The following is a 27,950-nucleotide window of genomic DNA, read 5'->3' as shown; positions in this document are numbered from 1 at the left end:
TTCATTCGTGAACATTGTACAACTTGTGCCCTAGTCGCACTAGCACTACGGAACACTCAAATGCTCGTTTGGGTGACATAGCGACAACGTATGTTTCTTGGAAACCCTAGCAATATACCACAAGATAGTTATTTCACAAACATGCTCTTTCATAATCAGTCAGTTCTCACAGTCAGCAATAGGTTAAAGGTACCCTGAGGAAGTTTATGAGATCGCCTTACTATGGCGATAACTCACTCTGCTGGCTCTAAGTATCCTAGAGATCCTTGAATCACGACGATACGTGGCCCATTTCCATAATAAAAAAAGCAATCAAAAAGCGCAACGCACCGAGTTCATCTCCGGCGATGCAAGGAGCATGTTCCAAAACCAGGACCCCTGTCAGCCAATAGCGAGCGAAGTATCTTCGCTCCTCCGACCGGTGGAACCGCCGAGTGACATTTCGAAGGCACGCGGCTCGTTGCTCATACAGCCCGGACTACGCTTAAACCCAGCGAGCGCGCACTCGAGAGCTGACAACCGGACACATCACTCCTGCTGGTAAAAGAAATCAGCAAAAACCATTGTGCGCTGTTTTTGACACGACTATTGCAGTATTATAAGTTCCCTCTCCGCGAAAAAAAAAAGAGATTTCTGAGCTACTGTTATTTTCTTTTTTTCATCAACGAAAGCGTACACAATTCGTAATAACAGCGTTTGCAATCTCAACGGAATGTCCCGTTTTCATTTGTCACGTGTCGTCCTGGCTGCCGGAACAATGCTCCTCCCAACACAGGAGATGACCTCGGTGGGTTCGATCTTTGATAGCTGTTTTAATAGGGATATCGGCCGCGGATCCTTATTATTTATGGATTTCTAGGATGCGTAGAGCCCGCAGAGTGAGCATATTAAGGATATCTCAGAAACCTAATCAGGTGACACCCTTAAGAGTTCAGGGAAACTTTAGTCCACCTCTTTCTACTTTGGCCGATCGTAGGTTGGAAAAGAGGCGACTTTCGAGCGTTCGCTTAGTTGAAAGAGTTGTGAGGGGCTTTCCTTGGACTACAACGAGCAGAGTAGCCAACCAAGACAATAACCTAGGTGAACATCTCTTGTTTTTCTTTTGGTTTTTCTTTTGTAATTACTGTTTTAGTCCTTTTCAGTTGGAGTAGCCCCAGGTCTAAAAAAATCATACGCTTATTGCCCGGTTCTGCAAATGAGGGGGCGGCGGAAGCCGTGGCGTTTTCGAACGCATCATAAATTCGTATAAATTCGTGCTGTAAAACTCCTCACATCTGAAACACGGATAACTTAATTCTAGTACACTCAAGTAATTAGGGTGTCTGAAGTAACCAGGCTCGATCTAAAATGAACCGTAAAAATCGGCGCTTGCACGTAACAATCTAAAATTTTCGACAAATGCGTATTTCACAAGTCGTTTTCATCCTGCAAACTTAAAACGCGTAGCTGGATTTTTCTAGAAAAAAAGGCCAAAAAACTTGCCAGGGTCAATGGCGGATGGCGACGCAGACGAGCGAGTCGAGTGGCGGGCGGCGCGTTTGGCGCACCTGTTGATAGATGGCGTCGGGAGTAACGTCGGAAGGTGGAGCCGACCAGCGAAAGAAAGCAGACGACACGCAGACGAAATCTGTCGAAAGCAAGAGCGCCGCCATTTCGCGACCGCGTTTTTTTACTAATTTTTTTTTTACATAAAATTTTGTTTTTGTTGTTCGCATTTATTTTTAAATTAAAGGTACAAGAAATAAAAGTGTGCTCATTTTAATAGACCGCGGTCGTCGCGAGTAGTCTCATAAGAGGCAGCGCCGCCTATCAATGCGTGCGTTAAACGCGCCCCGCCACTCGACTCGGTCGTCTCCGTCGCCGTCCGCCGGTGACCCAGGCAAGTCCTTTTGGTCCCCATTTTTTACAAAAAAAAAGGAGCTACGCTTTGCAATTTTACAGCATAAAACCGACCTGTGAATTCGAAACCAATTGTGAAAGAGCTGTGAGTGCCTGTTCCTCGTTCATTTCAGTTTTTTTTTTAAATTCTTTTTGTGTGAGCTATAGTGACATACACGTTTGACGAAAAGTTTTGGTTGCAACATGCAGGCGCCGATTTTTAGCGGCCATTTTAGATTCTGCCTGATTCTTTCAGTGCTTCATAGGTTGCTCTATATTTATCCACGCCGTCGATCGCGCACTATACGGTCGGCCAGGTAGAGCTGCCTTATTAAAAAAAAAAAAAAAGCAGCTTGTGAACGAGGCGCTTTCGAACACGCGTCTGGTAACAGTGGTTGGTATCCTATAGTTGATCGCTTTAACACACAAAAAAACAGTATCGCGCAGGTTCGTATTTTAAGAGCTGCGTCAAGCGAGTCTAACAAAATATTGCCGTCAGAGAAAAAAAAAAAAAAAATACGACGCTTCGCGTAAGTTTTGTGTTTGATGAACTAACGAAAATATGTGATCCTAAGTACACGAGCAATTATTTTGATTCACCCTTAAGAGGCGGGAATCAGTCACGTTGCGTAAAAAACCCTCCTTTTTGTTTACAGAGGTGCTTTATGTTAAAACGTGCAAATATAAACATTGACATTAATTAGAAAAAAAAACAAAAAAAACCTAAACTCTTTTCCTGATTGGTCTTTCGGCGTCCTTGTTTTCTAATGCCGCAATCCCATTGACTGTCGAACGATGATGAGATGACAGTGAGATTCTCGCCACACCCCGCCTTCCTTAAGCTGTCCGCAGTCTTGTACGGTACTCATCACAAATACTCAAATTACTCGCAATTTATTACTTTTTGGAGTAATTTTGTAATCGTTCGACCACGTTTATTAGGATGTAATCGCGAGGGTAATCTGGTTACCTTTGTAAGTAATCGCATGACTTAAAGAATAATTTTATTACGTTGTAAGTGATAACAGTAGATCGTAAGTATGTATTAAAATTTCTGATAAGTTTATTACATTTCTGGGCGGAAAACTGTATTTGGAAATCTCACGTAATCAAAGCGGTAATTCTTGCATTTTCGAGTAACCCCCAATGCGAAGCACAAGTTCGTCTGCTTTTTTCACAGGGGCTGCGACGATGTAAGAACGCCAAATTCTTATTGGCTGATGGAAAAAATATATAGTGGGTAGACCTCACGGCATCTAGCATCGAGGAATACCTGCTATCCTTTCAATCGAAACCAATCAGAGCTCGGCGTCATTGTGACGTCACTGCAACTCCTGCACAAGAAGCAGACGACTTGCTCCCCGCATTGCTTTCTGTCACGAGTAACCCAGTAATCTAAATGAATAATTTTTGAGTAAGAGCAATTGTTATTGTAATTGATTACTTTCTTCGAGTAACGTGTACAAAAGTGCGATTTAGAAATTCTGGCCATCCGGTAGTATGTGCGCTGGGCTGCTCGAGCCGATTTACTTGACTACATTTTTCCCCTGTAGACCTTGTTGCTGCCTTTCCGGGTCACGGTTGAAGAAGACCGAGGCCAGACAAGGGCGGCGAAATTCCGTTCGGGCTTCGCGCGTCTTTCGGTAGGGGCGCTCTGTCGGTTTGGCGGCCTTCGCGCTGGTGCGGCCGCGCGTCGCGCGACCTTTGATGATGTGACCGCGAAAAAGGACGCTTCCTGGAGCCTCTTGTCATATTGTGCTCATCTCACGGTTCTCCACAAAGGAGAGCCAACCTTCGACACGCTTGTTTCGAGGCGATCGGGCGGAGCCGTTCAGACACCTCTCTCGTCTTTCACCGTGGTCCGGGTATGGGACTCACGGCACATTTGTTTGGTTTGTGTGTGTGGAAGGACGCCTTTTTTTATTCTGAACCTCGGGCAATGTTCGTTCCTTAAAGAAGCTGTGCAACGATTTCAGTGCTTTGCTTACATAATTTGGGAGTTGGTGTCTCGACTTTTCTGGAGTAAAGAAAAAAAAAAAAAACAATTTTGCCTGCATGTTCTAGTTCTTATTTTAAAAATGGACAGAGATTGTGGTTTTCGGCACCTCTCAACTCCTTCACCATCTTCCGAGTCAAGTGCGCTGTGACGTCAATGGGGGTCGCGCGAGGTCTTGGTGAAGCTATCCCTCTAGAGCCATCAGTGAGCAGCGAGAACTCATGCACTCGCGACCACGTGACCACGTGCTTGCGCAGCGCGATCAACATGGCGCCACTAAAACTCCGTATGATAAAAGTTTTTCATTGATACCAGGTTTTTGACGCATTTATATTTATGTTGGAACGACAAGATTTATAAAAAAACAAAACAAAAAAAAACTTACCTTTTATCGAGCAGGTATTCGCCCGAATTGCTATGTTTCTACAAGATTCCCATTGACGTCATGCCGCGTGGTTCACATGGCCGCCGCTCGCGGCTGCGGGTCGGAAAATATTATAATTTTTACCTCGCGATTACGCGGCGGAATCGCAAGATTTCGAAGAAAGGAGGCGTGTTTTCTGTCCTTTGTGACAAGATAAACAACGTGAAAAGTAGAAGATGCTAATTCTTTCAACGTTAAAATCGTTGCACATTTCCTTTGACGCATGTTGCCATGTTTGCATTTGCGGCTGTCCACATTTTGACGATCTCATGACTTGTGGCGTGAGGTACACCATGCAAGTCATCTATAGACAAGTATATTTCGGTGCGGGCAAGTGATAGCATATCAGCATAATTAAAATCACTCATATAGGTCCGGTCGACGAGCTATGGTTCAGAAAGCTACTGCGTAGCTTTGTGAAATAATAGCGCAATTGTAATTAATGACTTTTTGTGCGCTAGTAATTTAATTTTAATCAACCACCTTTGGCGGTAAGTAGTGGCAATTGTAGTTAAATTACACATTCTGAGTAATCTACCCAATCATGCTGCTGTCGAATAAACGAGAGACAGCTATGAGTACGCGCCTTCATTTTTCGGCATTTACACGAGCTTGTATACGGATAAAATGCGGGCGAGCTGTCCATTTCACGTAACAGAGTACAAAAACTACGAAGCCTGATTTTTGAAACCCGAGCTAACACTTAAAAGTCATGGTATGTGCCCCAAAACTACGCCGAGTTTGGCTATTAGGGGCGTGCGCGATCGAAAGCGTCGCTGTAGTCGGCCTGCCACGATTGGCCGAATCGTAGTCAGCAAAGGATTTTACATTGACGGAAATAAGGGGAATGTAAGAACTTGAATTTTTGACGGTGTTGGCGGTGTCGCTTTGAGAGCGCGGTGATTTCAAAGTTCCACCATGGTAATCACAAACACCATCAAACTTGTTCGCAAGGTAATGACGTCACGAGGGGGAGCCATAGCAGGGCGCCACCAAAACATTTCGTCGCTAATAATTGTTACCAAGTTTTGTGCATTGTTGTAGAACCATAAGGGCTGCGCAAACAAAATGACGTGGGCGCGAGCTATCTATCTCTCGCTTCAAAATCGGTCAGCGAGGAGCAGAATCCATATCGCGTTCGTGATGTCAAGGGCCTCTGCACGACCTGGGGCAAAGGGCTATTCAACGAGGTAGAGGGGCTTAGAGTGATAAACCGGAAGTTCGGAAGTGGCACCTCCCCGGTTGCCGCCATGTTGTACGCAAATGTGACCACTCGTCACGGGGCCTCCCAAGAACCGTGACGTCACCAGTAAGATGGCAGCGCCCACAGCTGGTGGATGCGAGTTTGTTCGGAGCCTGGTAGCCGTGATGTGTGGCTGCTTTCCGACGACTTCGGGCTTCTTCGTGCTCACTGACGCAGGTATAATGTGAAAGTATTAAGAATTAAATGAGACTTTATACCCTTTTTGCCCAAAATCACTCTGGATCATCTGGATATCAACACCTGTGAGACAGCATAAGCCGTATCGCCGTCCCGGAGCTTAAATTCCCGGATTTGTTCGAGGATCGATAGAGTGCTTTTAGCTTGAAATTTTCGCATTCTCTTAGCTTTGTTTGAACGTTGGAATGTCTGAAAATCGACGCCAAAGGTGTACGTCGGACGTAGGCCTAGGGGAATATGTTTCAGTCCTAGGTATCTGCATCATCAAAATAACTTTTAGCAAGGAAGCTCCTGCGATCTTTACGTTTTGTACTAATCAACAATTTTACGATATAACTTCTAGCATAAAATATTCGCATTTTTCTAGCTTAGTTTGAACGTTGGAATGCCTGAGAATTGAAGCGAAAGGTATACGTCACGTTAGGGCCTAGGGTAAGTTGTTTCAGCCCTGCTTCACCGAATAATCATGCAACTTTTAGCGAGAAAGCTCCTGCAATCTTTAACCCTTTGTGCTATTCGACGATTCTACATTGGATCGCAACTTTTTTAAAGTGAAAAGCTGACATTTGCTTAATTGAGTTCCACGCAAACTCTTACAAAGCATTCGAACCAATCATTCGGACAAAAGTTTATTACTTACGTCATAAAACAATGTATTTGTCCCCTTTGACTCAGAATACAGCAAGTCTTGACATTTTTGATTGATCAGTGTACAAAATGTTGCATCCGATGTTCCTTAGAAATTAGTATTTGTAGGCTCTTTACCTTGCCGATTGGTATCAGTAGTCCACAGTAACTTCCATGTGTGTGATCATACTCCTCTTAGATGGTTGTCTAGTCCATCATTCTAATATCTAGAATTTTTAAAATATGCAGCCCCACTCCTTAGAGGTTCAGAGATAGAACCAGACATATCGGCAATTCGTTAGATATAAATGCGACTAGGAAATAGAAGATTAACTGCACATTTTTCTCTTTCGTAGGATTTATTGCAGCAATCATTTTTTATTAAAAGTGCATTGTATTAGTCGGTCAATCATTTACTTGTTCTAATTACCTGGACAAGATAACTAATGTTTGTGTTTATCTATTTTCCGAAGAGCAATCTTGTTGAAAAATGTTGACAACCATCTCTTCCAGTCTCTTCAATAGACTTTTTTTTCAAAAATGTGGGCTGCATATACCTTGTTTCACCGTAACTTGGAAAAGGGCAACCACCACAGCCCCCTCGAGCCTGTCAGAGAGACGGAGTGAAGGTGTGCGACAAATTTGTGAAGACGAGCACTCTGATGATATGTTGTCATGTGTCTCTATCTGACGTGCGGATTGACTCACCGAGACTGTAGCCTTCGGCGGCCAAATTGTGATTAAATGAATTACAGTAGCTACTACTTGAATAACCCAAGGCCTTCATACATTGGGCATTTGTTCGACAAGAATGTTATGTCAGCCATCACTGTGAACTTGGCTTAGTGCCTATTGGACTCGAATGCTGCGTTAGCGTTCAACGTGAACTGGGGCCCATCCGTGTGCTCTACGCCGAAAAACACTTATGACAGTTGTGTTGCTTGATGAGGTTTTGCAAAGGGTCTATTGTGTCATACGTATTGAAAGTGTCCTGCTATGTAACAATGCATCAACACATACTATTAAACTAGATGCTCAGAGGTGTGTTTGTTTTTGCAATCAACAAGTTGTAGCAATAATTATTTCCTACGAGTGTAATATTTATTTTCAGTAGCTCCGCCAGCTTTGTGCTCATTAATGTCAGTGTGCTATGATGCTATTATTATGTGTGTATAGTTTTAAAGATCCTCTCTGCAATGCTTCCAGGGGTCTTTGAAGGGAATAAACTAATAAATAACATTTTCACATCTCTGGAGTTGGTTTTCAGATGCGTCACAGGTTCAGGGGAAGCCGAACGAGTGCAGCCAATGCAAGCAGTCTGACCACTCTGGTATGTCTCATTAAATAATATTAAGGGGTCAGAGATGCGAGTGTCCTCAAAAGGTCCAGCGATGTGCGGTGAACACAATTTTTTGTATATATACTCTGAAGGCATAAAGGCGAGCGGAACTCTTTGCAAATGGTTCCATAATGAGTTTTTTGCGACCGTCTCACGTCAGGCGTTCAGTCGTAGTGCCTGTGCTCCTTGTTGTGGGATGACGCTCCTGACACGTCGGTGTTCAGTTTGGTCGAGTGGCAACTTTGAGCGACGGATGCCGTCTTGTAATCATGCGTTATGTGCGGCCACTAACATCTGATGCACTAAAGCTGCAGGGCTGGCTTCTAATCTGCAAATGTTCCTGGTAGTTTTCTGTGTCAATGCAGCAATCTCGGGCATATATTGCTTACGTGGCTGTGCCTTTTGCTGTACCGCTGACGTAATGGTTGGCAACAATGCTTATTTGATGTCGAAGTCATGTCACTTCCATTTTGTAATGGTGATTTCTTCTGCATCCCCCGACCACTGCGACTTGTGTAAGTCTCGTCTGGCAAAGTGAAGTCAGGTGATGCTTGGTGTCTACTTTTGAGAACAGTCATTCTATTTCTTCAAGTCACTCAGCGGCATTCTCCCTTAAAGTTGGTAATTGTGTGCTTCGTAGCGTGGACACAGATAATTGGTGTCAGCAAATTATTAGGTATTGTCCTTGGACGACAACCGACACCAAATAAACTGTCCTTGCATTTCCGCTCACCTGCTTTGTCATGCTTACCTTTTGTCGAGGTGATGGGGATGAGGAGCTTCGGGGTAATGTCGGCACCAGAGGCAAAGGCCGCCGAAGATAATCCTCAATGTCCCGCGGACATTGAGGATTATATACATATACTCGAAATGTGGTTGAGGGTCGTTCGGCCCGAACTCTTAGAGGCCAATTCGCTGGTACGGGCACCTCCAGTATATATGGTCGGCCCTATGCAGTGGTAGCAGAGTGGTTTTCCGTTGGCCATTCGCAGCATCTCCATTTTCTTCAGCGACTTCGTTCAGCGCGAACTTACACTGGTTCTTCCCAATGTCGGGAACGCTTCAGCGTTGGGGTGATCGTTGAGTTGGCATTGAATACTAAAGGGTAGCCGGTGGCAGTCGTCGTGACTTTGTGGCATAAGGCGCACTCGGTTCGTCAAATGCCGCTTCGCTCGAAGAAGTCTCCGTTTGAAATGCCTGTCGAACTTGTTTCGAACAAATCTTGGCAATCAAAAAGCCGGGCAACTGATGGCAGGAAGTATATATACCTTTCTGATCTTCTCCCAGACAACGTTGTGGATGCCTGGGAGGCTGGCGTCGAAGTTGCAGCTGGACGACTCGAGCGTTGAGACGCTGGGGAGTTGTTGATAGTGGCGGGCTCGGGCCTGGCAGTGTACAAACATTTAATGTTGGAAGCCTCGGTGATATAAACTCTTTGACTGTTGTCGTGGGGTCGCAGACAAGGCTGCCGAAGGTGTTGTTCCTCGCACGAGGGACATAGGATTCTTAGGTTCCTGTCTTCTGTAGCATCAGGGTTCGCGTGGGTGCTCGATCAGACACAAAGCATCCTCCACAAAGGCGGCGAGTCTCTTGTTGGGGCCGTGTCCCGAACAGAATCAGAAATTCGGCTCTCTCTCGTCAATGTTGGCTGATGCACATGCACTTCAGTTCGATCGTGCAAACTTCCCACGACGTTAAGGAGAATTCGTGGTTCTCAAACCAGTGCCTGGCAGTTTCTTCCACGAGAAATATATGTTGTGCAGGAGCTGGTTGTCTGTCCACCCACTGTGGCGGGCGACACGGTCATATTGTTCAACACAGCCCTTGGCGTCTTCCTACACCTTGTTTGAAAGGGCGTCAGAGTGTGAGGTGCGATGGGTATGCAAACAATGGTGGGAGCGGACGCGGTTTGCTGCTACAGATTTGTCACTGTTGGCTTAGTCAGCTTCGGTTTCTCTGGCAAAAGACCGAATTCCGGTGGTTCTTGCTGGTAGCAGCGACTGGCTCGTATTTCAGGTTCTTCGTGGTGCATTTCGGAGGTTCTTTCTTGTGGTAGTCGCTCGTCTTGCGCTTTTTCTGCCAGGCTCGGGATAGGACTTGGTTCACGGCTCATCGGGGGTTTAAGACGCGGGATAGTCCGCCAACCGTGTCACGTTATCGGGCAACTCGGCTGACGAGCCGCCAGGGTGCACACATAGTGAAGGGTTATGGGTAAAGTACCCAGCACCTCCACCAGAACATACGATGGCAGCTGAGCATGGGCTGGAACTCTCCAGAATAGTAAGTATTGATAGAAGATAGGACTGGAGCGAGCGCCCGTAACAATATAACAAAACTGACAGAAGAGAGTCTATCCTGACCACTAAAGAAGCTACATTGCTTTAGTGGAATTCTGTCCAAATAAATACTCTCCTTCGGGGTTTGGTGACTGTCGTGAACGAACTGAACTGAAATGAATGTGGGAGCACTTTTCTGGTACAAAGCCGCTGCAGACTGTCGTCGCAAAGCGGCGTGAACACGCAATTAAATGTCCATTCAGCTTGCAATTGGCGTAACGAGTGTTGATGAAACTTTTGTGTCCTCGAAACGTGCGACAGACCAGCGGAATCAATACCCCACGATGGCACACTGCCAATCTCGACTCACGCAATTTCCGTCGCTAAACTATGCGTCCAAATATATAGCACACGTTTCACTGCAGACCTCGAAGATTCCGATGGTCAACAAGAGCGTAGAAACGTAGCCTTAAATTTTATCCTAGTGGTATCCGAATCAATCCGAGGTCCGAGCAACGTAGGCCAGATTGTCTCTTCCGTGGCAATTTCCCCGGCGGTCACCAGTGAAATCCACACCGTTCCTCCGTATTTTCACGTTATACCTACGTCAGACACCACGCTGAACTCTGAAGTCGCTTTCGACCGGCCTCATATGACGGCTTCCGCTTCTGAAATCAACTCGCCGAGACGAACGAGAACCAACAAAGCATCCGACAAGCTCCGGCCCACCTGGGGCCAGCCGCTGCATGGGCGCTGCCATCTTTCCTGTGACGTCACGTATTTGGTTTGGTCATGTGACCAGTGGTCAAATTTGCGTACAATGGCAGCCGCCTTATGGTGGTCACTTTCGAGTGCAGACCGGAACCCCGGTTTATCGCTCTAAGCCCCTCTACCTCGTTGAGGGCTATTATAACGTACGCTAGAGGTTCAACTGGAGCTAGTGTCTATGCGACTCCCATGGGGCAAATCGAAGCAGACAGCAACCAGTTTACTTTTGTGGTGCTCCTGTGCATTCCTAAGGGAAAACGCGCGTGGATTTTTTTCTTCGCCGGAAAGAAAACATGAATAAATTTTGTTATTTCGGTTGTACCGGATAGTGTGTACTTTTATTAATATTGTGAAAGCGTAATTGCTTTAGTTATAACATTTTTTTTTTTACCCCTGAACGATGTAAGACTTCGCTAAATTTCATGCCCAAACCTCGGTTCCATGGCGGGTATGTAAAAACGAGCGACGATTTTAAGCAAACTTTCAATGGAAAGGAATTTAGAGTGTGTTCAAGGTTCGCTGGCATTCCGGTGGCGCTTATATATTGTTAATATGCCCGTCGTGTAGCTGTATGGAAGTAACTCGGTCGTGCATCTTTACGATCGGTTAAAAAAAAACATTCGAATGTTAAAAATAAAGTACGTGGGCTACGAAAGCTGTGTCTTTTTATTATTTCATATGTCTGGCAGCTTTTATCGGGCACCTGCTCTTTGACTTCTCGCTATTTGCCAGGGTTTGGAGCGTGCGGGTGTTGATTTGAACCCAGAACAAGCATCTTCGCACATATTCATGAGCAGAAAGAATAAAGCAGTACTTATTTATTGCAAATCGGACTATATTACGTGGCTTTCAATTAATTCTGATCGCCTGCATGCACATGGAGTTAGTTATCCCGTGTTACTGCGTAGTTTTTCTGTCTCTTTTGGTTTTTCAGACGTACTTCGCTCGTTTGGCTCGTATATCCCCCATGCTGGAAAGCGCCGACGTTGTATTCGCGCTAACAGTGTCCGACAGTGCAGATAAATACATGTACGAAGCGGTTCTAGCACCGTTGTTTATGCCTCGAATTTCAAATTAAAACGCCGTAACTGACCAATTATTTTATCTGCGTGACTGAGAAATGTTCCAGTGTGCTATAGTACGTATGAATTATTCGTTATATTTGCTTTTATAATCGAGTGCAGAAAGAAAATGCACTCGCTTTTTTTCATACAAATGCATTTCCTGAAGTCAATTTCCGACTGGTTGCTGTCTGCTGCACACTAGCGCCAGTTGAACCTCTGGCGTACATCATAATAACTCTATGATCAGGGGTACCGCAGTTTCGAGCGATGCCGCTTGGTGGCGTCAACGCGTGGCAGTCTCGCATGGTTGTAATATGCGAGGACAGTACGCCCTTAACGTCATTCTCGGCGCCATGCCCGTACTTTATGTGCCACGAGCGTTCGGTTCACCGTGTTATGGCGAATTCCACTGGGCGTTTTGGAGCGCGCCGGGATCAGTTGACCAGATCCGGATTGGAGCACAAGATCCGAACGGGGTCGCGCCGCCTACGGATCCTCAGTGGAACATAACCACTGCTCCGGGATCGGCGGATGCCTTCCCGTCATTCAACTGCCCGGGAATCCCCTTTTCGCGGCCGCCGCGGTCGTTTCGAAGACGTTTTCGCTACGCGGAGCTAACACGTGTTCGACGCACGAGTGGCAGGAATGGCTCAGGCGCTTCTAGCAACGATTGTTGGAATGCCCGTAGCGCGGCAAGTACCTTCTCTTCTCCTTCCTGGAAAACGAACCGGTTGTCGAGCCAATGGGTAAGCAAGTGGCCATTAGGAATTCTTCTGATGTCGAGACAATCTAGGAGCCCAGCCCGCGACGTGCTTCTTCTTCTTCTGAGGCGAGACGGGCGAGATCAGGGGGGCTATGTTGCGCTTTTTGCACTCCCAGGAGACTTGGAAGAGGGAAGTGACGTCAACGACACAGCAAACGCAGATTGGATGTTGACAGAAGAAAACGAAATCAACATCCAGTCTGCATTTGCTGCGTTGTTGACGTCACTTCCCTCTCCCTAGTCTCCTGGGAGTGCAAAAAGCGCAACATAGCCCCCCAGGCGAGATGCTCCACGAGAAAGGAAGTCACGTGTGTGCGCCGAGGGCTCCGAAATCGTGGGAGCGACTTTTCTCGTGGCGAATTCCACGGGTCGTTTTGGAGCGCGCCGGGATCGATTTTTCCGGAGCGAGCCTATTTCACTGGGCGATCGGGATCGAGACGAACTTGTTCCACTGGTCGTTTTGGATTAGCTCCCGCTCCAGATCTCGATCTGGATCCGAGAAAAGTCGCTCCCCCGATTTCGGCGGATTCAACGGGAAGCCAGCCGGGTCAGCCCTCGGCGCACACACGTGGCTTCCTTTCTCGCGGGCATCTCGCCTAATCTCGCCTCAGAATAAATGGTAATGGCCGCCTGCTTACCCCTTGGCTCGACAGCCGGTTCGTTTTCCAGGAAGGAAAAGAGAAGAGAAAGGTCTTGCCGCGCTACGGGCATTCCGGCAATCTTTACTAGACGCTCCTGAGCCATTCCTGCCGCTCGTGCGTCGAACACGTGTTAGCGCCGCGATCTCGAAAACATTGATGCTTGGAACTTGCAACCAGGGGGGCTATGTTGTGCTTTTTGCACTCCCAGGAGACTTGGAAGAGGGAAGTGCCGCCAACAACGCAGCAAATGCAGATTGGATGTTGATTTTGTTTTCTTCTGTCAACATCCAATCTGCATTTGCTGTGTCGTTGACGTCACTTCCCTCTTCCAAGTCTCCTGGGAGTGCAAAAGCGCAACATAGCACCCCAACCGCTACCAGACACCTGATTTGTTTAAAAAAAAACAGGACGTTTTGGGGGAATGAATCAATCACATAGCAGGTGGTAGACAAGTAGACAGCGTTGAAAAATATTTATTTCCCCGATTGTTATGAAGGCCGACGGTGTCGGTGTCGCAGTTTTGAAGCACTGTCAGTTCAGCTCAATACCACGTTACAAAAGACGGTTTGGGGTACTGCCGGTGCTAACGCAATTTTACAGTAGAAATAGGAATTGCATGAAAGAACCGGACAGAAACACTTCATACGGTGGCGTAAATGCCGAACATATATCAGCGATGTCACTTTCTTCGGTTAGGGCTATCTGCTTTGTCAGGAATGAAGAACATCTCGATAAAATAAAGAGCGGTAAATACTCCCCGTGTCAAGTTTTCTAGTTACAGCCACTGGTTGATGTCGTACCGTGGTAATTCCCGGCCCTTCGGACGCACTAGCGCTTTGTAGAGTCACATTTCCAGCGATTCCGCGCCGCACACGAACGAAGGTAAACAATCAAGATGGCGGAGTGTTCCCCGTGTTGTCCCAACACCACCTAGACAGAAGGCCTCCGCATGGTTTCCTCTTCTTCTATGAAACGTCATCACAGTTGGATCGCGCTCGGTCGGCTATTGGACCCGAGCCCGACCTTCGACGCGCTGATTGGCCACGAGCCGCAGCCGAACACTGACGCAGCACTCGTGCCCAATCTCTCGCCTCGATCGATCTGACTATGATGACGCGTGTGGAGGCCTTCTGTCTATGTGGTGTTGGTTGAGATCGCTGTCAGCACGGTGTGACAGGGTTGTCGGACAACAAATCGGGAAACACTGTTGCCGGGCGGCGGCAACATGTTGCCCGACTGTTGTTGTTGCCGCGATGTGACAGGGTCGCCGGCAACACGACTTCCCCGTGTTGCCGGATAGAGTTGTCCAACTGTCCCCTCAGTGTGACAGGGCCTTTACCTCTTGGCTCGACAGCCGGTTCGTTTTCCAGGAAGGAGAGGAGAAGGTTTTGGCCGCGCTACGGGCATTCCGGCAATCTTCGCTAGAAGCTCCTGAGCCATTCCTGCCGCTCGTGCGTCTAACACGAGTTAGCACCGCGATTGCGAAAACGTCTTCGAAACAACCGCGGCGGCCGCGGAAAGGGGATTCCCCGGCAGTCGAATGACATGAAGGCAAATGCCGATCCCTGAGCAGTGGTCGTGTTCTACATGGGGATCCATCGCCGGCGCGACCCCGTTCGGATTGTGAGCTCCATTCCGGATCTGGTCAACTGATCCCGGCGCGCTCCAAAACGCCCAGTGGAATTTGCCATCGGATCCAGATCAAGATCTGGAGCGGGAGCTAATCCAGAACGACTAGTGAAACATGTCGGTCTCAATCCCGATCGCCCAGTGAAATAGGCTCGCTCCAGAAAAGTCGATCCCGGCGTGCTCCAAAACTACCCGTGGAATTCGCCATTAGTTTCACACCGTAGCTCGGGGAACGCTTGCGTAGAGTAGAGAGAACCGTAAGTACCCAGCAATTACGACACGTGCAGGCTATACGGCACTCTCTGGGTGCCATTCTTGAGCGTGTGATTCCCAGCTCATCAGGGGGAGGACGAGGAGGGGGAGTAGTATGGTTGGCTTGGCAGAGGTTTCTTAAACCTCAGAACAAGCTTCTACCTATCGCCTGCTAAGAACAGCGATCTTGATGGTGTCGAATAAACGTTGCGGAATTACTGTGGAAGCTTTCACATATGCAACTTAGTAAACGCGTCAGCGTTCTCTGCCAAGTCGCATTCAGGACTAACTCCTCGAGCGAGTGATACTGCCACAAACCGGCGCTGCTTCATAGAAGCCGATCACGTGGCGGAATTCTAACGGAGCTTCACAGACCACAATCAGGCGCCATCTTGAAATCTAGTCATTCGTTTTCAATTAGTTTTCTTTACTTTTTTTTTTTTTTAATTTTGCCGGAAGCTCGGAAACACTAGTCTAGACTAGTGTTTCTTAGCTGCCGCCGCAACGTAGACCACATCTAAGCAAAGAAATATTGCAAACATTTTCATTTCCGTACCCTTTTAAAAGGCATGGGTGTGAGCGCAGGGCTTTAAAAAAGTTATTTTTTTGGTTAAGTGATGTGCGAACGCAGCTTCGCAATCGCACTTAAGCTTTTGAGGTCACTCCACACAACGTCTCGAGACAGAGTACAGTATTCCTCTGTCGTGTATGTTTTTAAACATGAACAAAAAAAATATTAGGTATTTCGTTTTTAGATTTTGCGAAAATAAATTAGGTAGGCTCACCTGTACAGGAAATTCCCTTGTATACACGTACCTAATAGGCCAGCTGGCACCTCATTTGCGGCGAAACCCAAGCTCAGGTGTTTGAAGGATGTGGATGATGTAGGTGCCACAGCCGGAGGGAGAGATGTGTTAGCTGTGCTCAAATTAGTCCTATTACCCGGTACAAATGTCATCAAGCACACCTGCGCTGATGGTGTCACATCCGGAAAGCTGGACCTGCTGTGTTGTCTACTCCAAGTCACAACGTGTCAAATGGCACTTGACCTTAATTTTTTTCAGCTATATCATTTTATGAAACTACGCAAATATGGACTAAATGTCACCGGTCAGAGGCGAATAAGCAGTCAAAATATTAAGAACGGCTAATCTGACGCAATATACAAATTGACTTAGGAAAACAACTAAACGTGAATGGTCTAAGAATGAGATGCATTGATATGTAGTGTTCAGTATAGCTTCGTACTTTTACAGAGATTTGTTTTCCCAAATGCCACACATACACGCAGAACAAACCCTATTTCAGTTAACCGCTTTTCCAACCTTATTGACGAAAACGGCTTGCGAGGTTCTTATAATTCCTGCAATAATATGTCAGCACCTCTTCTGCACGTCCTTCTATACGCTCACGCGCGGTGAGGTTATTTATCGACACATTTTAACGCAGACTGTGTTTAAAGGGGGGGGGGGGGGGTGCAATGATTTCAGGACTTCGGTCAAAAAATTGTGGAAGTTGCCCTCTGACACTCCTGAAGTAAAGAACAAAAAACCGAATTCGCCTGCGTGTCCTAGTTGTCGTGTAAAAAAAAAAAAAAAGATAAATATTGGCATTTCTGGCACCTCTCAACTCACTCCCAGTCTTCAGGGTCACACCTGGTCCCCCTTCTAGTGACGTCATTCGGAGTGTCGTGTAGCTTCCCGCGTGCTCTCTCGAAGGACGCTTCCTCTCCCTCTCTCTGCTGACATTATCGGGCGTTATGCTGCAGCTTAGAGCCGAGCGAGGTCACGTAAGCTTTTCGCCCTAGTTCCTTCGGGTGCCACTTGCTGCCGAAGGTGGGGGAAAACGCTCGACTTTTGTTTTACGATTACGCAGCTTATTCGCGACGTTTTTTAATGAATAAGACGTTTTCTCTATCCTCCGACACATGATAAATGACGTAAAAATGACGAGGTGTAAATTCTCCCCCTCCTTTAAGAGTCGTATTTCCCACGAAAACCTTTAAGCTCCAGCGCAACGGAAAACTATTACAAGCAGGCCCACAAAACGACCATAGCCTATACCCAGCAATACACGAGCTTATAAAAAGCATATTCCGTCATACCTTATTGAAAATCCGTTTGTGGTGCCGACCAGGATTTTTAAACGGTCTTAACATACCCTTAAAAAAATCTGAGAGGCTTCAAATGAGCATCAAAGTTTTATAAGGCCCGCTTCAGACGGGGCAATTTTCCCCAGCAACTTGACATCGCAACACCAGCAACATGGGATGCCCACGTTCACAGGCAGCAACTAATTGATGCAAGTTGCTATCATCATCATTACACTTTATTTTTCTTGCACTATTTAGACACAGTTACGCGCTATAAACGTGTTTTTATACATTTAATTGGCGTTGAAAATACTAACTCATCTTTCTAAAAGGGATTATTAAAAAAAACGATCAATTTTAAACCAGAACCAAGTCTTTAGTCGCCATCATCACCGGCAAGGGGTATCACGTGCAAATATCGCGTTCCTGATAGGCTGCTGCCGCTTGAATCGTCTTCGAATTGCTCCGAGGTGCTCCCTTGTTTCGAGCCAGACCTGACCTCAGCAATTCGTGTCGATCTAGAGAAAGCTAGAAAATTACCCGCCAGGCAACCCCAAAATTGCTGAGAATGTTGCCCGGTCTGAAGCGGGCCTAAGAGGTCTGATGTACCCTTCAAGAATATCTTAAGGATGTGAGAGGTCCGCCATAGTTTTCAAGAGGCCCGTGGGGTCTGTGACAATCTTTTTTCGGGAAAGCACGTGACCCAACAAAATAGTTTTAAAGGCTCTCTGGGAGAGATCGCGTGGCCCTTCAGGATATATGCGACGTGGAAGCCGCTTAATCATTCTGAACAGGGCGGCCGCAACGGAGAGTCGCTCAGCGTCGGCTTCCCGTCTCAGGCCTAAATTATCCCCTAAAGCCGTTCAGTGTACGGAAAAAGAGAATATCTATCACTGCCCTGTTTCTTCCCCCCATCCGTCCGACCTGCTTCAAAAGCTCGTCCAGCGAACCAAAAAGACGCCGGGTACGCCACCGTGACGGCAAGTGACGGCACGTGCGACGGCACCGTAACCGTGCTCAGGATTTTGACAATGATGTCGTATGTTGTTCTCGGGTTCGTGGTTTTCGCTTAACGTGTTACTGACAGTGCGAGCGCGTGTGTATGTTGCGCCCGCTCGGTTTTAAGTGTTGAACTACCGTACATCTCAAGAATTTGCCCCGCGGTTTTGTAAGTAGCTCGAAAGTTAACTTTGGCGACCAAAGCTCGGTTCTTTGACGCCGGAAAACCTACACCCGTTTTCACTTCAAGAAAAAAGCAAATTTTGAGCGCTGTTAATACTCGGCGCGAAGTAGTTCTTACGAGACTTGATTGTCAGAGGAAAATGCAATGTTTTTGGCGTTTGGAACGTGTACGTCTTGATAAGATAACGTATGTCTAATCCAAAATGCACCTGCATTCTCCACATAAAGCTGGAACTCAGTAATGCTCCGCAAGGAGACGGATTTTTTACTTTGGTTCTTGAGGTGAAAACGGGTATAGTCCTTTAGATCGAAGCTCTAGACAGAAGCGACAAAGAAGTGGTCGCTTCTGTCTAAAGCTGCTTGCGCCAGGGTTTGAGTGCACGTTCTTTTTGTGATTGTCTTTCTGAGTGTAAACAAGCATATAAAACTAAATGTCTGAAATAAACCTCCAATGACGTTTTAAGTAACTGAGTGTTTGGTCTTTAGATCAGTCTCTTGGGCATCTAATTAAAGAGTAGAAAGAAGAAGGGTGTCTAAAAGGCTGAAATGTCTGAAGGGTCTGAAGGGGTTTCTATGGGTTGAGAGGGTCTTATAACACATCAGGGCTGAAGGCTTATTTTTTTCGATAGGTTAACTAATCATACTGAGTTATAATTGCCGTAATATTTCGAAGGATGACCCCACCCTCCAAACATAATCCCACCCCTATTTTTGACTTGATTTGCTATTTTTAGAACACAAAAAATAGCTCACTTCTATTAAAGAGGCACTAACACCCCCCCCCCCCAACCAAAAGAAAAAAATGTAAATATTTTTCGGCCAGGCAATTTAGTAGGGTGTCAGAAGACTACCCAATTAATAGTTTGCTAGAGTCACGTATATTTTTAATAAAGCCAAAAAAAAAAAAAACGCAACTGCTCGACACCGAAACCGAAACTTGCGCACGGAGGTCGGAGAAGTATAAAGGAGAGAGTGCCGGAAGTCACGTAGCTACACCTGATCGAGCGCCTTTTTTTTTCGTTTTTGGCCGCGCGCAGCAGAATACATGCGTTGCGGGAACCGTTTGCCGTGCGATTGCCTTGTGGTTATGTTTGTTCCGCTCGCTGTTGCACTTCAAGATGAGTTGTTTTGTACATTGAAGAGTTGGAAAATGAGTAGTGAGTGCCCGTGGTTACTAGCCGTGACCAGCTCCGAAAATACTGTCCCCAAAATGAGCTGCCTCGCAGGCCCTGCATTCGAAAGTGGCATTGTGAGGCGGAGTGTGCACAAGTTTCCGAAAGATGAATGGGATCGCGACCAGTGGTTGGCTCCAATTCCGGCAGACCAGTTACGGGCATCTCGGAAAGCGGACGCTACCCGATTCATATGCTCCTTGCATTTTGTGGAAAATGACTACATTAAGTTCGCAGGTGTCAAAGAGGGAATACCATACCATTTAGTTCAGCGACGTTTCGTCCACAACATTTTTTTCAGCGCTAATTGTAAAAGAAGAAACTTGTAAATGTAAATTGTTTGACAAAAAAAAAGACAATATTGCTATACTCTGGATCGAACCTTTGTACGCTGCGTGTGAAGCGGAGACCTTTGCACTGAGCTATTGGGGGGAAAGGACTCTTCGCTCGTAGTAATGCAGCCGGTGACAGTAAGTCGAAACGTTTGGTGCCGAATTCCATCCAGCAAGGGCACCACTTTGCTCAAAGTCGGGTAGCACCACCCATTAGCCATATTTTGCACCTAGGTAAGAAATCGGACGTGTACACATTTAACTCGAAGTACGTACTTGTTTGGGTGAGCGATGTCTTCAGCCACGAAAAGGGGCGACGGTTCGGCGACGTCTTCGTGCAAAATCGGCTCGGTGGTAGGGAGTGTCGTACGGAATGAATCCCAATTCTTTTATCGCTTCAAAATTTCTCTTTCGAAGGAAAACAGATTCGCCGGTACCGCGCATGACAGTTCTGAAATGGGGGGCCCACGCCCGTCGTCCGCTGCCATCGCCGTCACCGCGAGAACCACGATACTCGAAACGACGCCATGTTGAGAACTACGCAGTGACCCCACAGAACACTTCCGGTTCTCCGCGCAATTTTTTATTTTTTATTTTTTTCAATCAACGCATTTGCAGCTTTCTAGAAACCACAAAAATGGGTTTCATACTTTTTTTCTGTTTTTAATATTGAGTGTGGGCCTTCAATGACGTACGATTTTGATTGATTTTGGTGGTTGTGTCTAAACCTTAGAAAATGGGCCGTGACCGCGAAAAAGAGATTGAGCGAGACTCAAACCGGCCAGTTCTCGATCGGCGGTTTTCGGGAGGAAAGGAACCGAATTTCGAGCCGCAAATTGTGTTCTGGATAGTTGGGCTCTCATATGTCATGAACAACTAAAAACCTCGGCGAGCATAAATACCCTGTCAGTGTGCCTTTAATTGCAGCGCCCTTGCAGATGGCGACCTCGGCCGAAATGTGCTGAGTTTGCTACGGCGGAAGATAAGCAAACATTGCTGACCGGGTAGGTCAGTGGGCTATTCTCCCTTACCCCTGGGCCGGTTTGCTCATCTTCCGGCCGCGGCTGCGGCTGCGGCCAAGAGGGATTTTTTATGTCACGTGACGAGCTCCATGGGGACAAGGAAATACCTAGCGCCCCTGCTTATAATGGCAGAGAAGTCCGTGCCGGTCCGAGTACAAAAGTATAAATTCGCTCGCAGAAACTGACTGCAGAGGCTTTCAACTGAAGTCCAATTGACCGCCCCATCATACGTTTGGAGCGGCAGGTAAAGTTACGGCCAGGGAAGGTAAACATAAGCCAAAATAAAGCAAAGATTACGCAAAACGAAGGCGGTGGTTGTGTATTTATATATCAGTGCCAGCGCCGGCCCGAGCACCGTCTGCTGTAGTCGAACGGTTAGAGCGCCGGGACTTCCCGTCGCGGCGTGAAAGTTCGAGACTCAAATCACGGCGAAAACGCTTTTTTTTTTATTATTCTGCGCGTTTTTTTTGTGTGTGTTTATTTCGTGGAACCTTTTTTTTTTAATTGACATGACTGCAGTGTTCATTAGTACTAAATAGGCGCCTCCTGTTATTGAAAAGAGTCATAGCAAGAGCGTTGTATATTTAAAAACATAACATTGTAGTTGCTGGGAAACGATGCTTGTTTCGGCCCCGTCTGTGTGAAAGTCATACCGATGCTGTACGCTTGGTGTCCTTTTAATGAACATTATGAAACGTTCGTATTTGCGCGCTAACTTCGCTTGATCCCGGTTTCCTTTAATGAACATTATGAAACGATTGTAGCAGGGCGTTAACTTGGCGTACCGTAATCTCTTTTTTTTTCTTCCGGTTTGTCGACCCAACAAATTTGTCAAAAAGTAAGAACCGTGTAAGGCGCATTAGTCTTAGTGGATGATTAGTAAAAAAAGACCACACTTAAAAAATAAAAAAACACGCGCAGAATAAAAAAACAAGTTTCGGCCGAAATTCGAACCCAGAACTTGCACGCCACGACGACATATCCCGGCGCTCTAACCGTTCGACTACGTAGACTTTTTTTTCCTTTATTGGTTCGACTACGTAGACGACTACGTAGACGATGCTCTCGACGTCGCTGGCACATGTATATAAATACACAACCACCGCTATCGCTTTGCGTGATTTTTCCTTTATTTTGGCTTCTATTTACCTTCCCTGGCCATAACTTTACCGGCCGCTCGTAAAGTATGGTGGGGCGGTTAATTGGACTTCAGTTGAAAGCCTCTGCAGTCAGTTTCTGCGAGCGAAATTAGACGTTTGTACTCGTAGCGGCACGGACTTTTCTGCCATTAGGCAGGGACGCTAGGTACTTCCTTGTCCCCATGGAGTTCGTCAAGTGACATAAAACTCCCTCTTGGCCGCAGCCGCAGCCGCGGCCGCAAGATGAGCAAACCGGCCCTGGGAAAACAAGCTTGACAGGCCACAGAATAAAAAAAAAGGCATTTTAAAATTTGTTTTGTTTGCACAACAATCAGACCACACCTCATTTTCACTCTATTTCCTCACTTTAGGTGGGCTATTTCTCGGCATATAACGCTAGACAAACGGAAGCGCAATTAGCGGGATTCAAGCCGTAGTCACACTGGTCATACATGACACAAAACACACAGAGTTTTTCCGGAGACATGATGGCATAAATATCCGCGGGCACGCCTCACGCATGTTCGAAACATGTTTGCCTCATGTATACGTATTGTGGAGACGAGAAAACGAACACCAGTTCTCGCGGTGTTCAAGCTCCGACCGCCCCGCGTGCCCGCTCGCCCCCCGGTCGTCGGTCCTCTTTATTCTCGTCTTTTTCCGTTCCCCACACATCCCCCCCCCCCCCCCCCCCTTCGGGGGAAGGGAGCGTTTGGTTTTGACGGTAGCGATGGCCGCCTGCAGGAAGCGGTCCCCTTAAGAGGAAGTGGTCGTCGATGAGCTGCTGCTGCGTCTTCTTGCCCATGCCAGCCAGTGGGTAGTGGGTGGCCTACAGCTCGCCCTCCAGCATACGCAGAGTCGAGCTCACTTTCTCCTCCATCTCGCTGTATTGGACCTCCGTCAGGCACGGGTTGAAAGGGTAGCCCTGCAACGAGCGTCGGCAGCGCACGCCGGTGAAAATGAACTGGTCGTGGGGGGTCCACGTTGACCGAGGTGCTGAGGTCTCCGAAGTGCGTGAGCGGGTGCTTGTCGGTCGCCTTGAAGCCGCCGTGGTAGTCCTCGATCACCGGGTTGAACAGGCCGCCGAACAGCGTGTACGACTCTGCATACGGGGCGCACAAGCCGACGTCGCTGTCGAGCTTCTCCACGCCGGACTGTATGATGTCGACCAACGAGGCTCCCATGGCGGTTTTGCGAGTCTCGAGCTTTTTGAAGATGAACCGAGGACCGTACGATGGTACTGGGACTCCGAACGGTATCTGACGTGCGGTCCAAAGGACTTTTGAAAGGGCGCGAATCGGAGAGCTTGGGGTGGCGCGACGTCTGGCGGGAAGGACGGTGGAAGCAGACTCTGGCTTTTGGCACTCTGAGCTTCGACTGCAAAGTGTTGACTCTCGACGCATGTGCTGGAACGGGAGACGTTCACTGTGGTCCTGGTGTTCTATACCACGTTCGGGGCCGTTGGCTTGCTGAATGAGGCAGGAGGGAAGGGGCAGGGAGGCGGATTAAAACTCGTCAATGATGACATCTTCGTGTGCATGTGCAGCCTGGTTAGGCGTCCTAAGCCTCTCGGGGCACGATCTCGACACGACGATGAGCGCCGCCTCGACGTCGGCAGATGTTAGCGGCCGAGTTGCTGCCGATGCGTTGTTCTCTTGTCGTTGGCGACGCTCGGTGTGGAGGGCCCAGTGTAGATGACTCCCTCCCGCTACCATGGGCACGTGGCACGTGGCACGTGTCCTCTGCGCACCGCTCATTGAGGGTGCGTCCCTGGAATGGTGCTGGGACGTCGGCCGGCGCCAGTCCTTGTGGGACCTGTGGCTGTTGGTCCCAGCGCAGGCGGGTCCCAGCGCCAGACCGACCGTGGCCGTGACCACGGTCGGTCTGGCGGCATGGCTGCAGGTAGTCGAGGTCAGGAAGAGGCACAATTAGACAAGATGGAGACGACGTTACTGAACTCTCAACGCTCTTCGCCACGTTCAATAAAAGGTTTCAAGTCATTGATGTTAACAGGTTCGACGCGCACGCGCCGGTTATGGGGCACCGTAATCGATATGCGAGGCGTGTAATTCGCGTCTCGACCACGAATGGCCCTTCCCATCGTTTGGCGAGTGAAGCGGAAAATCCTTGGCTGGCGTTACTGAGTGGGTGAGTGCGTCGGAGAACTAGATCTCCGACAGAAAATTCGACGTTTCTCCGGCGTCTATTATATTGAGTTCGTTGTCGTGATTGGGCTAGTTCGATATTCCCCCGGGCCGTTGTCACTGTATTTCGGATATTATCGCAGAGTCCTTGCGCAAACCTTGAGTGTGATTGGCGCGGGCGAGCATCTGGCGCAAGCTCTATAATGTTTTCCATGGGTACTCTTAGCTCCCGACGAAAATTCAATCGTGCCGGTGTGAATCCCGTGGTTCGGTTTTCTGTGGTATGGGTAGCAAAGGCCATCTCTGGAATATAAGAGTCCCAGTCGCGGTGTTCGTTAATGTACAAAATTAGCATTGCCCGGAGGTTGCGATTTACTCTTTCAGTGATATTGGCTTGGGGGTCATAAGGGGAAGTACAATTATGTTGGATACCGAGAATTCCACAGCAATCTTCAAATACAGTGCTGGTGTAGTAGGTGGCCTGGTCTGTTAAAAGGACAACAGGATACCCAAACCGGGAAACGTTTCTCGAAGTTTGTCCCATATCTTCTTGGACGTAAGTTGACGCAGGGGATGAAGGTCGACCAACTTGGAGAAGTGGTCGGTGACCACAAGGAGGTACTTGTTGCCTTGTGGGCTGCGTGGAAATGGGCCCATGATATCACACGCAACAATTTCCCAAGAACGATGACTCTGAATCGACTGCATGAAACCCAGGGGCTTCCCGCCTCGAGGTTTTGCTGTCTGGCATTTAGGACAGCTGCGGGCATAACGCAAGACATCGCGGTTTATTCGAGGCCAGGTTGCAATGCGGCAGAGCTTTTGATAGGTTTTTTTTCCATCACTGTGACCTGCCAGGACACTGTCATGAAAGTAACTTATAAAAGTACGTCGTAATATTTTCGGCATGACTACGCGAAATGGCGACGTGGTAGGGTCACCCTCATCTGCTTGAGGTATGTATCGAAGTAAAAGGCCATCGTTACTCTGAACGTAGGTGTCTGTGTGTGCATCAGTCATGTCCTGTCCCCTGGAACTGGGTTGATTTAACCGCGTAGATATCTGCTGGCACAGATCGTCTGCTCGCTGGGCTCTGAGCAGCTGTTCCCGGGTCACGACTACACCCCAGGAAAGTTCCTCGTTAGTAACAGCGACCAACTCCGTCGCTTCTTCCTTTTCCTGGGGTGGAAGGGGGGTGCGAGACAAGGCGTCCGCCGCAATGTTGGATCTGCCAGGCCGGTACTCAATGGAGAAATTGTATCCCTGTAAGGTGAGAGCCCATCGAGCTAGACGTCCTGCTGGGTTTTTAAGATTTTTGAGCCAGGTCAACGTTTGGTGGTCCGTCTGAATTGTAAAGGTGGCTCCGTAAAGGTACATACCAAACTTCTTTAGGGCAAATATTATTGCTAGGCACTCCTTTTCGGTGACGGTATAGTTACGCTCCGCTGCCGACAGTGTGTGGCTCGCAAATGCAACGGGTCGTAAGGCCCCATTATGTTCCTGCAGGAGCACTACTCCTAGTCCGTACTCGCTGGCATCGGTTTGTAGCACAAATGTGGCATTGAGATCGGGAAGTCTGAGGGACGGTGTGTCGGCAATGGCGACTGCCAGCGTTCTAAATGCTTTCTCGTGAGCTGCAGTCCAATTCCATGGGACATCCCGGCGCAGCAGCTCATGAAGAGGCCGGGCCAAATCGGCACAGTTCGATATAAATTGGCGGTAGAATCCCACCATGCCGAGATATCGCTGTAGCCTCTTTTTGTCCTGAGGAGTAGGAAATTTTATCATTGCTTTCAACTTCTCCTCCTGTGGATGGAGGAATCCATGCTCCACCACGAATCCAAGAAGCGCTACCCTACTTGACGCCAGCTGTACGTTCTTTGGGTTAATCGTTAGTCCTGCATCATTCATCCGCTGCAGAACAACCTGCAAATGGTTAATGTGGTCGTCCAAGGTCTTTTAAAACACCACTACGTCGTCCATGTAAGCCATTGCACAGTTAAATTTAGTATCCCCCAAGACGGTGTCCATGAGCCTCTGGAAGCTTGCGGGAGAATTAGACAGGCCAAAGGGAAGTCGATCGAATTCAAATAGGCCCCTCTGGCAAATGAAGGCCGTCTTAGGAGTGTCCGCCTTGGCGACAGGAATCTGGAAAAACCCTCTGCTACAGTCAAGAGTGGTGAAAATGCTTGCCGATCCCAGTGCATACATTACGGACGAGATCGATGGGAAAGGGTATGCATCCCTTCTCGTTACGGCGTTAAGAGGTCGATAGTCCACGCATAAACGCGCTGTTCCATCTTTCTTGGGCGCCAGGACAATAGGAAATGCCCACGGACTGTTAAAGGGGCGTACCGTTTTGGTCTCGATCATTTCTTCTAACGCGCGGTCGAGCAGCTCTCTTTTATGAACACTCAAGGGGCGCGCGTTGAATCGAATTGGTCAGGAATCCCCGGTATCGATTTGATGTTCTAGTATATTAGTCTTCCCGGGAATCTTAGTGAACATGTGAGAAAACGGCTTCAGCACTTTCGCAAGACGTTCGCGCTGAATATCTGTCCCAGAGAATGAACCCAAGGCTACACGTATATTTTGTCCTACGTCGGTGATCAGCGAAACGTCTGCATTTTGTTCAGAACGGCGTGCTTTGCCTCGTGGGAGACGCACTGGTATTGTCTGAGGTCTCACTGGAAAATTTAAAGGGGTTGAGTTCCAGCCATACCGGTATTCTCCCATTGCGAGGTCTAGGATGATGCCCTCTCTGGTTATAAAATCCCTCCCAAGAATGATGCCACAAGCGAGACCTGGCAGGTAAGTAAGGTATTGCCGACATTTCCGTCCATCATAGGAGAGTTGCAAGCGAGCTCCTTCGCTAGCGGATATTACTTCGTTCGATGCCATACGCAACTTTTTTTGTGAGGATCGCATAGATATACTACGGTCTTTACACAATTGTTTTACAAAGTCTCCAAAAAGAGATATTGTGGCACCGGCCGTATCTAAAAGGGCTGCAATTTTCTGCCCGGCAATGTCAACTATGATGTAAGGTTCTCTGGCTCTGTTTCTGATTCGTCGCGTCGCATCAAAAGATGGAACAAAATCGATTGGTGCACAAAAACGAAATGGCCAAAGCAGTTTGGCACGAATTTGTTTCCATGTCACTGCCGATGATGGCCCACTTACCCGACGGACGCTAAACCATGTTTGTAGTGCCGTCATCATCGCGATGAAGTGGGCAACCCATTGACCGGCCCGTCCTATCCACTCAGTACTGGAGCGTGGTTTGGATTTGACCTGTCGCGGGTTATTGTCCCGAGATGTACGAACTGTCCTAGTCCTACAACCGTTATTCAATTCCGATGAGATACTCAGCTTTGCGATGTCATGCTGAGTGACTCCGGGAACGTCTGGAGGAGAATTGATGCTTGCTGCAGTGAGATCCTCGGACATGTTGAGAGGCGCCACGGGAGGCGCCTCGTCCGGCGCCCCCATGTCTCCGAAGGGTCCACCGCTAGCCGCAGTGGGATCCTCGGACATGTCGGGAGGCGCCATGGGAGACGCCTCGTCCGGCACCTCCATGTCTCCGAAGGATCCACCGCTAGCCGCAGTGGGATCCTCGGATATGTCGGGAGGCGCCACGGGAGACGCCTCATACGGCACCTCCATGTCTCCGAAGGTTCCACCGTTAGCCGCAGTGGGATCCTCAGACATGTCGGGAGGCGCCACGGGAGGCCCCTCGTCCGGCACCTCCATGTCTCGGAGGAACCCC

At 48.0% G+C, this 27,950-nt stretch overlaps 1 pseudogene; it reads right to left on the bottom strand.

The window, feature by feature from the left end:
- Window position 1: 1 nt before the first annotated feature.
- Window positions 2-27,934, bottom strand: LOC120836481 (annotated as a pseudogene).
- Window positions 27,935-27,950: the final 16 nt, after the last annotated feature.

This window comes from Ixodes scapularis, unplaced genomic scaffold (genome assembly GCF_016920785.2).
Source record: "Ixodes scapularis isolate PalLabHiFi unplaced genomic scaffold, ASM1692078v2 PGA_scaffold8__174_contigs__length_109621045, whole genome shotgun sequence".
NCBI lineage: Eukaryota > Metazoa > Arthropoda > Arachnida > Ixodida > Ixodidae > Ixodes > Ixodes scapularis.
Note: the sequence above shows the minus strand (reverse complement) of the source record. Positions and strands in the feature narration are given on the sequence as shown.